Source organism: Corvus kubaryi, unplaced genomic scaffold (assembly GCF_017639235.1).
Source record: "Corvus kubaryi isolate FWS band 111438036 unplaced genomic scaffold, C.kubaryi_AGA036_p1.0 37385, whole genome shotgun sequence".
Classification (NCBI taxonomy): domain Eukaryota; kingdom Metazoa; phylum Chordata; class Aves; order Passeriformes; family Corvidae; genus Corvus; species Corvus kubaryi.
The window spans coordinates 2595246-2602249 of NW_024581127.1; positions in this window are offsets into that span (position 1 = coordinate 2595246).

The following is a 7004-nucleotide window of genomic DNA, read 5'->3' on the forward strand; positions in this document are numbered from 1 at the left end:
AAAATCCCTTTTGTTTTCCATCTTATGTAATCAAGGAGGAGGATGTAAGTATTTCTGGATAACTAGACTTGAAAGATAGATTTATTTTTTTTCTTCTATCTATGTATTCCTCTCCCTAATTTTGTGAAGGAAGGCAACATGACATTTTAAAGTATTCAGCAGCAGAAGTGACCACAGTATTTCAAATATGATCTTGTTTTCTACCATTACAAGTGAGGTTTCTTTTTCACTGCTCCTCATTTCTGTGGGGAGCCATGAATACCTCAGAAATGAAGTCCAAAGAATTCTTTTCTTGATCAGTGTACACAATGGAAATAAATAGTGCTTTGAAACAACTGCTGAGAAAGACAATCAATTACACCATGGTAGCACTTGAGTGTTCAGTGATTTTGCATCTTTCATGAGAAAGTGTTGCTATCATCATGATTTGAAAGTCAAAAAGTCTGCAAAGGCACTTGATACACTTCCATGTCAAATGAGCACGGTGTGAGTCCATGATTCAAAAAAGATAATATATCTTTGCCTTCCATCAAAGTATGTGTCTGCTAAGTTTTGACAGTAAAGACACTTCCTTTTAAATGCTACTCATAGACTGACTTTTACTATGTATTTGATTGCTTTGGAGGTTTTTTTAATAGCTCATTATGTCATGCAGAAACAGGATAGATAAAGCTGATACTTAGCTTATACTAATGAAGTGGAATTGGTAACAGTTACTTCATTCTTGCTTGCAGAACCTTAATTCTCTGAAACTACTTTCCCAGACAGTACTTGATTCCCTACCCCCTCCCTCCCCTCCCCTTCATTATTTCCATATACATTTTGCTCTGTGGAGCTGACAGGGTTCTGAGGACACTAAAATGCCCTAATTGCCTGAAACAGCCTCATCCCCTCACCCACTGGCCATGGATTCAAGGTGGCATTTCAGCTCAGGCCCAGGCAGCTTCTGTCAGCAGCCTCACATCATGGGTGAACCTTGAAACCTGGAGTGTGGGTAGCTTTGGCCCTTGTCCCATCTTCTGTTTGTGATTGGAGTTTCTGGATGGACCCTGAACCAGCTTTGATATTTTGCCCTGACCATCCCTGGACTGTCAGCAGAGTCTTTTGTTCTCCTTGTCCTTTCAGGGGAAAGCCACTGAACTGTGTTCACCCACAAGTCCCAGCTTGTCCTCCTTCAGGGAGTGGACCTGCACTTGCTGCTTCCCAGGAGGAATATCCAGTGCTGGTACAGGTTTGTCCATGTGTAACATACTCCTGGCTTGTGTATTCTTGAAGTAGACCAGTGAGTTAGATTAATGGGGGAGGTTGGAGGGGAAGGGGGAAATGCCCACTTCCAGTCACAACATGGAAGAGGCTTCTTCCATTGATTTTAATCTTGGGACTAAGGGTAGCATACAAAAATGTCTACATCCCTAATTTGGCAAAAAGATGTGAAAATGGATCTCCAGAATGTAATCAAGTTTGGAGAGGGGGAAAAAGACACTGGGCAGTGAGGAGGAGTGTAAGATAAGGCAAGTGCTGAGCAGTGTAAACACAGCAATGGAATGTCCTGAAGATTTGGCTTCAGTTTTTCCAAGTATTTAACACAGTCGAGGTGTTATAAACAACTGCATCCTTTATAGAAGACTCAGTATAAATTGTTAGAATTTTAACATGTATCTAGAACTTTTTTTTAAGCTCTAGGTTTTATCTAGTCATTAGTTATTTATAGTTCTTTATCAGGGCAGGAGGGATTTTAACATCTGGAATCAGTGTCTTTCCTTGTGAAGTATAACAGCCTCTAAAACTAGGAAGAAATTGTACTGGATATATTCTGGGAGCATAATCAAATGAAAGGAACACCATTAGGTTTTGATTCTGCTTTCATTTAAATGAATAACCAAATTTTCATTGACTGCAGAGAATGAATCTATAATACTAGCACTATTATGCCAGATCCAGACTGGCTTGAATGGTTGTCAACATGTTTAGTTCACCTAATTAATGAAACTATTCATGTCTCAAGACAGAAAGCTTGACTGGAAATGAGAAGCAGACCACATGTAATCAATGAGGTTTTGTCATCAACCAACCATAGAGTAGGTCTAATCAAACCCATCCAGGACATGACTGCAAGCAAATGAACATCAGCACTGTATTATCTACAGCCAGTGCATCATCACAAAACTTAATGACAAAGTATCACCCAGATTAAGACGGAAATAATGTCTGATGCTAATCAGTGCCACTCATATTGTGATACATTTCAAAATATGTTGAGTGGCAGCTGAATTCAAAGTCAAGACAAAGTGAAGCTTGATTGAATGCTTAGCAGTATATTAGATGCTGTTCCAAAATAGGAAAATACATAAAGCTTTTATACATTAAGAAGTTGAGTAGGTGTTTGGAATTTTGATAGCACGCCCTGGAAAATTAGTAGTTTGGGAAACAGGGAAATAATTACAATCATGTGCCAATTTTAAAGGACATTTGTGGTCCTGATACAGACAGAACAGACAGTGGGCTTTCATTTCTGGACTAATTCCCATGACTTTGACAAAAGGCATTAATATTTGAAACTGTAGCATAGGACTAAATTACGTTACCTGGGTATTCAGCACACAGCAGTCATGAGGAGAAAGAGAATCTCATTTAGTCTTAGGCCTTATCTTTAAAGAAACACAAATCCGCTACCTAATCATAACTCCTATTTTTATTTCTAATGTGAGAAATAATCAATGTCTCTCTACTCTGTTCAGTAACAAAACAACATATTAAATGGGATTTTAAGAAATTTTCCTTCTTTTTTTTTTCATTTAATAAACTCATTTATTCTGCCAGGTGAGGTGCCTTTTAGAATATTAGCTTAGTAGAAGCTAATATTCCAGTCACACTGATCATATGGGCTTGTTGTGCCTTCAACACCTCTCTCGAAGGCCACAGTATGTTTGGAGCTCCCTGCATGAGAACTTTTCCTAGTGGTGAGCAGTCAGGCAAAGAGAGGACTCTGAAGATGGAGGCATGACTGAAGTGCTTCCTGTTGAGACTGTGGTAAAAATGCACTCCGTGCATATTAGTGTTTTAAGTTCTATGACCTAAATGACCTTATAACAAAAAACTCAGTTCAGTGTAGTGAAAGTAGAATATGAGCCTTCCTGATAGTCTTTCATATATCTGACTGCTAGAAGAACAGGAAACAGATATTCTGTACCAGCTAGAATACAAGTGGGACAACTCCTTATACTGTGTTTTAGAAATGAGAAGGGCAGAAAAAACAGTGGAAATTCCTACCTTCTCCCCAGGTATCTTCAACATTTATATTTGCCTTAGGCCACTTTTTATCAAAATAATGGGGACATACCCCTCATGATAATCAGGATTTCAGAATATTTCAAAGCAGTTCAAAATTTTCTCCAAAGAAGTAGAAAATCTGATATAAAATGGGGAAGTCCTTCTACTGTTCTTCTACTGAGTTCTATTTCCGTGTTTCAAAATGTTAATAATCCCTGTGAACCTTCATTAAAACAGACTCAGTGGGGAGGACAAAGAATAAACCAGCATGGAAAATGGACTCTGCTCATGTTCAAAGGAAAGAAAATCACAGATGCTGAGGGCTTTTCAAATATGCTGAACCACAACCATTCTCTGTTTCATTCAGAGTTGGTCTGAAGCATGTTACAGAGCAGGGCTGTCAGTGCAGGGCGGAAATACAAAGCTCTGCCAGGTTTTTTAAAGTTGTGATACATGAAAGCCAGGTCTGCTTTGAATAAGATGGGGTGAAATGGAAGAAATGTGCTTCCCTTTTACCCTTCTTGTGAAATTTGCTGTTTGCCTCCCATACAGGACTGTTTAACTATGCTTCTATGGGAAATGAGAATTTTTCTCAATCCAGATTTTAAGTCTGTCTGCTGAAAAATAATTTGCTTTCTGCATCCTGCAGTGACAGCTGTGTAGTGTTTCAGCTACTGCAGAGTAGCATGGAGGTGTGGTAGGACAGACCAGAGGAGATGCTGAGGTGGTTCTGCCTTGCATTCTTGTTAGTCCACTGCTGTAGATATGTATATATCCTGTATAGCTACAGCAGGAGAGATAAAGAATTGCTCCTTTTTCTAGAGCACCATCAGGCCACTGGGATGCAGTGATGGGATAACCACGTTCACAGGAGGGCCTGTTGTTTAGTTTGGACTATAAAATTTCAATTGCTAGGCCAGAAACTCTAAGAAGATTTTTATACCCTCATTTGTGTTAGATGTTACAAATGTATGTGCTTAGGATCAAGGCCTGTGTTTCAGATTCCACAAGCAATTCAGATGAGAGTTAGACTGCAATCTATTTGTCTATCAGCCCTAGGTGTACCTGGAGCAGAGCTACAGTCACTCACGATTTTTTTTTCAGTCAGAAGGGAGGCATCTGGAGATTTTAGGACAGACTCACAAGCCATTTTGAGCAATATTCACATTATGGTATAGGTACTGAATTTGTAGTTATCTAAAAGTAAAATCAGGAATTGTGTCATATTTTTCAGAGGTGACTCAGGCCTGGGTTATCAGAGTTTATACATATATATATATACATATATATTTAACTGGTGTTAAGATACGAATCAAAACTCTGGACTCGGATTCTAATTTGCAACCTGTCTTTTCCTCATTTAGGTATTGGTGTCAACAAATGCTAAGTGTCCAGATATATCAGGCACTATGAGAACAAAGCTAATACTCCTGTCCATTAGCCCACTCCAATAATTTTACAGTGAACACTGAAGTTCTTCTGATTTATTGCAAGAATAGTCTTAAATCCTTTTTATGAGGCCTTTGTATTTTGTTACGTAATCATAAACACAAACACTTGTTAAAATTTCTGAAGCCTATTCCAAAATATTTCCATGGTAATTAGGCATTAAAATGCTTTTAAAAAATCCTACCAGGCTATCTGTACCATTTCTAAAGAAGTAGCTTAAAGAACCTCATCTAGATGACTAAAAAATGTAAGATGAATGAGATAATATTCATGGTTCATTAACTACCTTCAGAATAGAAGTGAAATACCAGTTCTTATAAACAAGCTTGATCTTTTACTTATTGATCTTTCACTTACATTTTTTATGTATGCACATTTTTCATACTCACATGAAATTCCAGTATTTAATATTGTCAAAGCAACAGCCTTTCATTCGTCACTCCATTCACTATGTATTTGTCTAATTTGGCTTGAGTCATTGTTGAGAGACCTTTCCCCTTAGCTGCCAATCCCAGTGTAAGGCAAGTTATATTTAAATGCTTACTGGCAAAATCATCAGTTATTCAGAGATTCTGGTTTATATTCAGAGCTTCCTCTCTCTTTCTTTTAAAAATGTCCTTGAATACATAAATGTCTCAGCTAAACACCTAATGACAGGCTCTCTGACCAGCTCCCACTCACTGTGAACCTTATTATTCATGCTGCATTTGTACTACCACAGCTTTCCAGACTCATCAACTATCCAAAGATTTTTAAAAACTGTGCATAATCTGGAAGATCAGAACTCAAGTCAGTTATTTGCTGAAACATTAGAGCTAGAACAAATCCCCAATTAGTTTTCCTTGAGGATAATGAAATGCACCATAATAATCTGAAAGTATTGCTAGACGGTTGTCATATTTATGTTCTTCAGTCCTTTAAGTACCACATCATTCTTAGATCCACCTGAAAATACCACATATATTCTCCTTATCCTGTTGCAGGGTTGTACCTAAGTTAGGAAAGTAGTATAGTTCATTACTATAAAGGAATTAAGAGGCCTTTTTGGACCAGTTTCTAGTCACTAACATGCACTTAAGTATTTACTTAGGGTAAATCCCTAATCCATGGAATCTGTTCTGCTTCAACATCTGTAAAACATGAATAATACTATTCCTTTAACCTTTAAGGTTTTCTCTTTTTCTAAATAAAAGCATTCAAATGCAGCTTACAAGCATCTCTAGCCAAGTTTTTGATGCTCTTTATGCCAACCAACATTTGAATTAATGATATTTACACTAGTAAACTTCTGTAGTCAACTGCCTGCCTGCTTTGGGGCATGTCCAAGACTATGCAAGTCTCTACCATAATCTAGTGATCTATTTAACCTCTTTAAAAACACGAAGTAGACATTCTCCTGCATATTTCATTAGCAGGAGCTTTGTCAGAATACAAATGTCAGATCAGAGCTCACACACAACCTTGAGATTGAGGTAGTATAGCCAGATCCCTCCAGGGAATCCAGCCCACATGTGTGTGTTGATTTTACTAGAGTAAAGCACTATATACAGTTCCATGAAAGTGCAAGAGGAAGATCTCTGGACTTTCTGGAGAATCAATAACTTTTCAAAAGCACCAGCTGAGAGGGGGGATGCAGTAATGAATCACTCAGTTCTTTAGGCAGAGGAACTGGTTCTTTTTCTAGGAACAGCCGAGCCCCAATTATTTCACCACATAACTATAGATTATTCTTATAATAAGGGCTTTAATGAACCAGACCTGCCAAGTCAGGCATTTGTCAATACTCTTCAGGCTACTAGGTTAGTATTTATTGTGAAGCTATCAAAGGAGAAGCTATGCAATTTGCTGAGTCTATAATTCTGCTGGTGATAATTGGCTCTGCTTTGCCCTAAATGTTCTAACAAATGGGTCAGGTGCAAAAAAAGAAAATAATGTTCAGCAATATTTCTGTATTCTGTCTACATAGTGAGTAAGAGAAGTAAAGTTTTACATCATTGTACTAATTATTTAGCATGGTCTCATTCTCTAAGCATACAAAATCTTTATTTTTCTCAAGGACCTCCAAACTACCTAACTTGATAAGGAAGAAGAGAGCAGCTGAGGAGGAGGGGGGAGGGGAGAGGTAAGTAAGCTGGTAAGATGAGTAAGGTCTTTAGACAGAGGCCATGCTCAAAACTCAGCTCCAATGGCAAAACCTCTTTTGGCTTCTGGTGCCTCTAAATGAGCCTTCACTTGAATGAGAAGATGACAAATGAAACAAGAATGATCAGAATGGCAGTATAAAA